The sequence below is a fragment of the Fukomys damarensis genome, unplaced genomic scaffold (assembly GCF_012274545.1).
Source record: "Fukomys damarensis isolate Sample0158 unplaced genomic scaffold, DMR_v1.0_HiC HiC_scaffold_9, whole genome shotgun sequence".
NCBI classification, from domain to species: domain Eukaryota; kingdom Metazoa; phylum Chordata; class Mammalia; order Rodentia; family Bathyergidae; genus Fukomys; species Fukomys damarensis.
Window position 1 is genome coordinate 39,307,642 of NW_022900921.1, and position 8,945 is coordinate 39,316,586.

Below are 8,945 nucleotides of genomic sequence, written 5' to 3' on the forward strand. Positions count from 1 at the left end.
CAGTTTATCCATCACAACTATAATCATAAATGGTTCATAAGGAGTTGTAGTTCAAAATATGTATTATTTATTAATGTGTTTGCTGTAAAAAAAAAAAAAAAAGTACTTGAAGCCATGTACTTTATTTAAAAAATCAGGTTTATGTACCTCACAGTTTGGGAGACTGAAAGTCCATTTGTTTGACCTCTGATAAGGGACCCTCAGGCTTGGTCAAAACCTAGCTGAACACATGTAGAAGGGGCTGAACACATGATGAGTGACCTCTATAACAGCCCATTCACAAGAACTGACTGCACCAGACCAGTGTTCGTATTGGGCTGGTGATTTAGCTCAATGGTTCCGGCACCTGCATCGCAAGTGCAAGGACCCAAATTCGATCCCCGGTACCAAAAAAAAAAAAAAAAAAAAAAAAAAAACAGACCAGCGTTCATACCTTCCCAGGGATGTGCACCTAGGAATCTGATTACCTCCCGCTAGCCTCTCCTCTGAAGGGTTTCACGGCCTTAGCACCACCGCATTGAGAGACAAAGCATGTCCATAACATGGCCTCTTTGACAATAATGCTCTGTGTGTATATAAAAGCTGACAGAAGAAATAGATACATTCACAGGTACTGCTATAAACTTCAACCTTCCTTTCTCAGGAATCTATAGAGCTAGTTGAATAAAGGCTGAATACTTTATCAACTTGATCTAAGTGACATTTATAGAACACAGGAGTAGAATACATATCCTTTACAAGTGTTCATAGAACATTCACAAGATAATCATATCTTGGCTCATAAAACAAACCTTATTTATCCATAGGTCAAGTAAGTCTCAAGAAAATTGACTGAATTGCAGTCCTGCCGCTAGGTTCAGTGAACGGACTGCTAAGTGAGGAATCGTATACCTTGTACATTGCAATATTCAGAACAAAGATATGGTCAAAGGAGACTCCAACTAAATGACTTTGCTTTTATTTGTGTAACTCTTACAGTATTGTAATGTATAACAACTGCAGTACTGTACTGTATAGTATAATCTGGAAATTTATTACTGTACTGTAGAAGAAGCCACCATAAGGCTGTGCTGACTCACCCCTGTATCAAGTCTGTGAGGTGGGTTGTGAATCTGAACAAACAGTAGTTAAAACAGGTAAGTCATTAAATGGGGAATATCTGCATTTGGGAAAAATCAAAATTCATAAATAGCTAAAGCAGTGTTTAATGGAAAATATATTGTACTAAATTCTTACATAAAGGTCTCATCTAAAATAGGTTAGAAACTAGAATAAGTAGAGCAAGTTGTATCCAACATGAGGAAAGAAATGACAATAATAGAAAACAATGGAATTGAAAACAAAATTTGTGAACAAGATTCACAAACCCCCAGGCAGACTGATGAAAAAAAAACACAAAATAGCAATATCAGGATTGAAAGGGGGGTTATTGCCAGAAGTCCTGCAAGATACTAAAAAAATAATAGGATAACATATTAGCAATTTTGAGACAAGGTGCAATTCTCAAATTCCTTTAAAAACATGACCAGAACTCACTTAAGAAAAGTAGTGGTCTGGAGGTGTGGCCAGTGTTAGTGCACTTGCCCAGCGTCTGCAAAGCCCTGGGTTCCATTCTCTACCCAGGAAAAAAAAATATTGACTAACTTGAATTCTTAAAACCACTGAAGATACTGGTTTTATAGTTTGCTTTTTATAAAAGAAACCTCCAGGCCAGTAGCTTCCCAGGTCTATTCTACCAAAATGTAGAAAAAAGCACAATTCCACAGTCTCACTGCTGGGGAAATGATTCTCTCCACTTGATCTAGATTTAACACAACCAGTAAAACTCCCAGCAGAATTTTTTTATAGGTATACACAAGCTCATTATAAAATTTAAATGACAAAATGAACTAGAAAAACCCAAAAATGTTAAAATTGGAAGACATTCCAATTTAATGAGTTTAAGCATTACTATACATAGCTACATTGAACCAGACTGTGAGGCTGGGGGAGTAACAGTAACTACAGTAGTTAGAAACTCCAGAAATAGGTCCTGATTTTTTAATGTGATTAAGTAAAGACAAGACTATTTCCTATTAATGTAATTATTGATATGTTGGGGTTTAAATTTACCATATTATTATTTTGTTTGTTCTTTCTCCTTTTTTGTTCCTGTTTTCCTTCTGTCTTCCTGTGGGTTACCTGGACATTTTTGTAGAATTCCATTTTGATTCATGTTTAGTGTGTGTCCTATCCCTTTGCATAGATTTTTTTTTTTTAGTGGTTTCACTGAACAGATGAAATCTATACAAATACATTCAAGTACATTTAATGTGATTACTGATAAGGTAGAATTGGTATCATTTTTGTCATTTTCTGTCTTGTCCATTGTCCTTTTTGTTCCTCTGTTCTCCATTAATGTTTTTTTTTTTTTTTTTTGTCTTTTTAGATGGGTTCATGATGTAGTCTAGGCTGGCCTTGAACTCACTACATAGCCTAGGCTAGTCTCCAACTCAAGGCAATCCTCCTGCCTCAGCCTCCCAATTGCTGGGATTATATCATGCACCACCAGGCCCAACCTAACACTTTGTGTTAAATATTTTCCATTTTAATTTCTTTGATGTTTCTTTTACTCTGCAGCTATTTTGTTCATGGTTGCTGTAGGGATAGGAGTAACAATCTAGGTTAATTATTAGTAATGGTTGTTTTCCTATTCTCTCCTTTGTATTATTTATATAAGCTAAACTTGTATCCATTATGAGTTTATCAATATGGTTTTGTTTTGGGGGTGTTTTTTTAACATACTGGGGATCAAACTCAGGACCTTGTGCTTGCAAGTCAGGTGTGATGCCACTGAGCTAAATCCCTGGCTCTCAACACAGATTTGTAATTGCTTTGTGCAGTTAAATCAGATAGCATTGAAAACAATTCTAAACAAAAGTATACTCTTTCCTGTATACTTAATACTTTTCCTACTATCTGTTCATGTGGATTCAAGATACTATCTAATACTCTTTTATATCAGCCTGAGGACTGTCTTTAGTATTTGTTATAGGATAAGTAATAAAATGAATTTCCTTGATTTTTTAAAACATGGGGATAATTTTCTTGAAGGATAATTTTGTCTTAATTATTCTTTGGGAATAATAAAGCTTTTTTCTTTGGCTCTATTTGTGTCATCCCACTGTTGTCTGGCCTCCATGGTTTCCTGTGAAACTGACTTGTTCCTCTTATTGAGGCTCTCTGTACTAGAGGACTTTGCTCTTACTAGTTTAAAAAAAATTTTTTTTGTTGTTTTTTTGTTTTTCAACATTTTGATGCATCTACACATGAATCTTTTAGCTTATCTTGTATGTAGTGGTTTTTTTTTAAGCTTATGTATGCAAATTAGTGTTTTTCATCAAATTTGAAACTTTTCAGCCTTGTGTCTCCTTTCCTTTGGAACTCTCCTCATGCTTAATGATGACTTTACAGGTATCTGAGACTCACTCTTTCTCCCTCTCCTTCCTTCCCTCTTTCCTCTCTTCCTCTCCCCTCTCCTCTCTTTTCTCTCTCTCCCTCTCTCCCTCTTTCTTTCTCTTCTTCCTCAAACTGGATGATATCAATTAGCCTGTCTTCCAGTTCAGTCTTTTTTATCAGTTCACATCTACTCTTGTGAATTTATTTCAAATTCAGCATTAATGTTTGGCTCTAACAACTTTTTATCTCAGTATTCTCTGGTGAGATAGCATTCTCAGTTTCTTTTGGTTCTTTTGACATTGTTTAGTTCTTTGAACATACTTAAAAGAGTTGATTAAAGTCTCTTTTTTACTCTGTTTGTTTTGGTACTGGTGGGGATTGAACTCAGGACCTTGTGCTTGTGAGGTGGACACAGTGCTTCTGAGCTAAATCAGCTGCCTGCCTGCCTGCCTGCCTTCCTGCTTGCTTGCTTGCTTGCTTGCTTGCTTATTTATTTATTGGTGCCAGGGATCGAACTCAAGACCTTGTGCTTGTGAGGCAGGCAGCGGCACCATTGAGCTAAATCCCTGGCCCCTGCCTGCCTGCTTGCTTGCAATATTAATGCCAAGGATTGAACTCAGGACCTTGCGCTTGCAAGGCAGGCAGTGGTTCCAATGAGCTAAATCCCTGGCCCTAAAGTCTTTTATAAACCCAACATCTGGGCTTCATTATGGACAATGTCTGTTGCACACGTGCGTGCGCGTGCATATGTGTGTGTGTGCGTGCGTGTGCATGCATGTATGTATTCTATTGATTATACTAACTTGGTTTTTTGTATGTTTATAACTTTTTCGTTGAAAGTTGGATATTTTAAACAATATAATTTGTCAACTACCCCACCCATGGTTGGCTGTTATGATAGTTTTCCCAGACTTGTGTGTTTTACTGTGAATGACCATTAAAATCATTGCTTAGTTAGCTAAGTGGTCAGCTAATGATTGGACAGGAATTTCTTTAAATACCTTATATGTATGAATCTCAGTCTACAGAGGAGGTCTGTGTGAGTTAGAACTAGCATGCAGTTTACAATTCTGCCTTTCTTTATTTCCTGTTTGAGTAGAGCCTCAAAGCTTGTCCAGGGGTGAGAACTTAGGGGTGTTCCATGGCTAACACGGTTTTGTCTATTCCCAAGAATTCATTAGCTTTTCAAAGCCCTCTATGAATATCTCCTTCCACTGTTTTTCCTTTTAAGTCATTTTGCTTTGCATTTAATCAGCTTCTTGTTGATTCTGATCTGGCCAGTTACAGTGTTAAACAGTTACTGTTTATTGTTTTTAACAAATGACCTATTTGAAGGATTGTTCTCATGGAATGCAATCGTGAGCCTTGTCAAGTGAAGTTTTTATTTGTTTGTTTTGGGTTTGGTTTTGGTTTTGGTTTTTTGAAACAGGGTCTCACTATGTAGAGACAGACCTGGAACTCACTATGTAGCCCAGGCTGCTCGAACTCACAGCGATCCTTCTGCCTCAGTCCCCCGAGTGCTGGGATTACAGGTGTGCGCCAACACAGCTGGCCTCACATGAAGCTTTTTAGCTATCAGACAGTAACTTTCTTAGGGTGGGAATAGCTTTTGAGATACTCCAAATCTCTTCTCCCCATTCCAGTGACTACTATGTTAGGTGCTGGTTTTCACCGCTGTTAAAAGCTCTTAGAGCTGGGAATGGCAGAATGAGATTAGAGCAAGTTAACATGCCACAGGCATTTTACCAAGAGTCAGCTGCTCTGCTTGAATACATTCTCTTCACATTTTACAAACCGTTAGTTAATTTTTGGTGTTCTGAAGAAATTTATTAGAAAACCTAAACTTTGACACCCTATCGTTCACATATTACGTAATGTGTGTGTGTGTACAAATATATAGATGCACTCTATAAATATGTGTCTATATATATTTCATTATATGTAACAAATCTAGTACTTCCATTTCAATATTTCCCCTCTCTGCTGTGACCAGGAACTTATCTTCCTGGGGAATGCAGTTGTGCCCAGAGGAACAAGATTGTAAAAAATCACCAGGCAAAATCATGTAAATAGTGGCAGATAATTCTTAGTTTATGAGTGTTTATGACCTTTCCTCCCTGACCCACATTTTTAAACTTTTTTGTAGTACTGCAGATTGAGCCCAGGGCCTCATACTACCTATTAAGCAAGCCCAAGCTATATCTCCTGTCTTTTCTAAAATTGTGTTTTCAAATAGGAACTCACTGAGTTGCCCAGGCTAATCTCAAACTTGCAATCCTTCTGCCTCAGTCTACCAAGGAGCTGGGATTACAGGTATACACCACCATACCCAGTTTTAAATTACCTTTCAAGGGATTCCACAGAAGGGGCTTTATTTAGCATTCCCTGAAGTCTTAAATAAATACAAACTTTGTACCCCAGCTATCTCCTATGCACAAATATTTTAAAATTTGCCTGGATGTGTTGTTTGGCAGATCCATTTGTTACATAATATAAACCGGATCTTAATTTTGGGCTTCTGGAACAAACTTGGAATCCAGACCTGCCTCTGAGGATACACCAGCTCTTTTTAGCCTTCTGTAGGCCCAACAGCAAGCCAATTTAAACTTCCTCGCACTGCTAAACTCAGGTAAATCTTGAATCGATAGAAATGATCCTTATTTTGGTCTCATGCACATAAAAACAGTCATTTCAGTCTGCAAAGAAGGCAAGCCTGGTCCCTGAATTCCTTATTGTCTCAGAGGCTGAATGCCTATTCTTGTGAAGTTGTGAAGCATTCTGTGTTCTCCCTAGCTTGAGGGATGATGTGAGCACCCCCTCAGGAAACAAGCCTGCTTAGCCTCTTTGGCCCTGCACTCTGGACACCGGGAGTTCTGCAGGGCTGTGCACTTTAGGATGAATCCCACAGCCAAGTCAGAACCAGGAAAAGAGGAAAATCATTTGGCTGTTTAAACAGAATACGTAGGCCTTCTGTTAGGCTGAGAGACAATTAGAGAAGCCATTTCCTGGAACAAACTAGGAGACCTGGAGATAGCTGGCCATGGCCTTGGGGCTGTTAAGAGAGCTGTGACAAGACTGGTGGGAGCTGCATGAAGGCTTGAAACCAGTCTCCTGGGCCCACCCATGAATTAGAAAGGATTTAGAATGGGGATTCAGACAGCAATCATTGCACATCCTCCTGCCTGTAACAACTTACCACATTTTCTCTGTTGGCAGGAATCCTCTATAGTGAACCAGTCAGGGGCACTGGCACACTGCCTCCTCGGATCCTTGAGGCCCTCACCTTTTAAAATTGTCACTCCTGACATTCTGGCAGCAGCACAAAGATGTCCATGTGTTCTGTGCTCAAGGCTGTATTTCCCTGCAAGGATCACAGGCCCTTAGTATTCGTTAAATCATTAAAATGTAAAATATTTGAAGGGACACTTGTCTTTTCTTCAACCTAAAGAAAAATAGTGGCTTTTAGGTGAAAGAATACAGTATTTTTTTAAAAGCCTAAAAGTGGTAGAAGGCAATCCATTAAATAGCAGAGATGTGGGTGATGTGGCCCTCTTAGGAAATCCAAGAATTCACCAGACAAATGCAGAAATGAAGGAGGGTGACTGAGATGCAGTTGGAGCTTCCCAGTGCATAAGCTACACATCTGTGACATTCATGCATGCATGTGTGAGGTGACGTGTGGCCAAGTGAGCCAAATTCACTTGCTCTGTGAAGCCACCTGAAGTTTTAAAAAAAGCAGACTGTGGGGTATTTAAGCCTGATTCATTCACTGGTAGACTACAGAGGAGGGGCTCCCATGGTTTTGGTGAGGGGATATCTCAGTCAGGCGCCTATAATGAACTACCTCAGATGAGGTGGTCTGTAACCGTTTATTTCTCACAGTTCTGAAGATCGGATGTCCAAGGTCAAGATGCTGTGTCTGGTGAGGGCCCCTTTCTGGGTCACAGAGTGGAAGAGGCAGGTGTGTTCTCTGGTCCTCTTTCACAACCTCATGAAGACGGAGCCCTCAAGACCAAATCACCTCCCACACACTGTTGTGTGACTCTGTCACCTTGGGGACTGAGTTTCAGAGTGGAACTCTGAGGAGGAACAGAGACACACCACCTTCTGCTGCAGGAGAGAAAGGGTAGAGTGAGAGGGAGGGGAGCTGAGGGAGCTGGGAGGTTTTAATCCTACAGATCAAGTGGGGAGGATGGCACTTTTGTTTGCATTCCTTTAACCAGTGATGGTGAAGCTTTTAGAGCTTTCAGTGATACAAACTGTGGAACATGTGCCATAGGTTCAGCCACCACTGCTAGGCTAAGCCAAGGATGAGATATGAGAGTCCAGATTCCTTCCTATCCGAGGAGTCAGTAATTCCTCTTATGACATACACTGATTGAGCCCCTTCCTCCAGCTTTTACTGTTGAAGTAAGTAGAATTATGTCATTATTGGGTATAAAATGATTCAATGTCTTTCAGAAATAGCTAAATGGCTTTCTTCTCTGACTACATTTAGCATCAATTACACTAATATCATCTCACTCCAAGGTTACTGCCCCCACCAAATGGCTGAGTTGAAAAGTAAATGTTTTTTTTGTTGGTTTATTTTGGAGATAGGGTCTCACTGAATTGCTCAGCCTGGCTTCAGACTCTCCTTCTACCTCAGCCTCCCAAGTGCTGTATTTTTTTTTCCATGAATGACCTTGAGTGTCTAATGATTCATTTTCCATGCTCATTGATTCACTATTTCATCACAGCAGCAAATTTTGTTTTCTTTTGGTTTTTTGAGATAGGGTCTCACTATGTAGTTCAGGCTGCTCTTGAACTCACTACATAGCCCAAGCTGACCTCAAACTCATGCCAATTCTCCTCCATCAGCCTCCTGAGCATGCTGAGATTACAGGTGCACGCTAATGTGCCTGGCTAGCAAATCTGTTTTGGAAGCAGGCAGGATGTAAATTAAAAATCAAGAATGCTCTCACTAGTCTGCATGTACCCTTACTCCATGCAGACCATTTCCCCAGCAGTTTGTGGAAAAACATTATTTCATTAGGTATGAAGGAGGAATGACCAAACCTCACAGATATTTAAGTAAGGATTGCTTATTGATTTTCTGATTATTTATTGCTACATAACAACAACAACTAATTAGTGGCTTAAAGTGACAATCATCATGGTTGTCTATAATGATTGGTAGTTCACAGCCACAAGGTTCTTGATCAAACGTCCTAATGGGGTTGTGGTCAAACAGTAGTAGGGAGAAAGCCTTCACGGGCTTCTTCATTTGTATGTCTGGTGTCTGGCTAGTGAGGCTGCACCCACCTGGCCCCTTCACAGCCTCTCCCTCTGCTGGCTTGGGCTTTCTTGCAGTCTTAGCAAGGTGACACACACACACACACATTGAACACCCCAAAGTCAGTTCATGGCTATAGCTCCCTGGGTGGTAGAGAAGCTGCTGGAAAAGGCGATATCATTGGAAGTGATTTATAAGGAGGTGCCTCAGAGTGTTGTCCATTGCAAGTCCC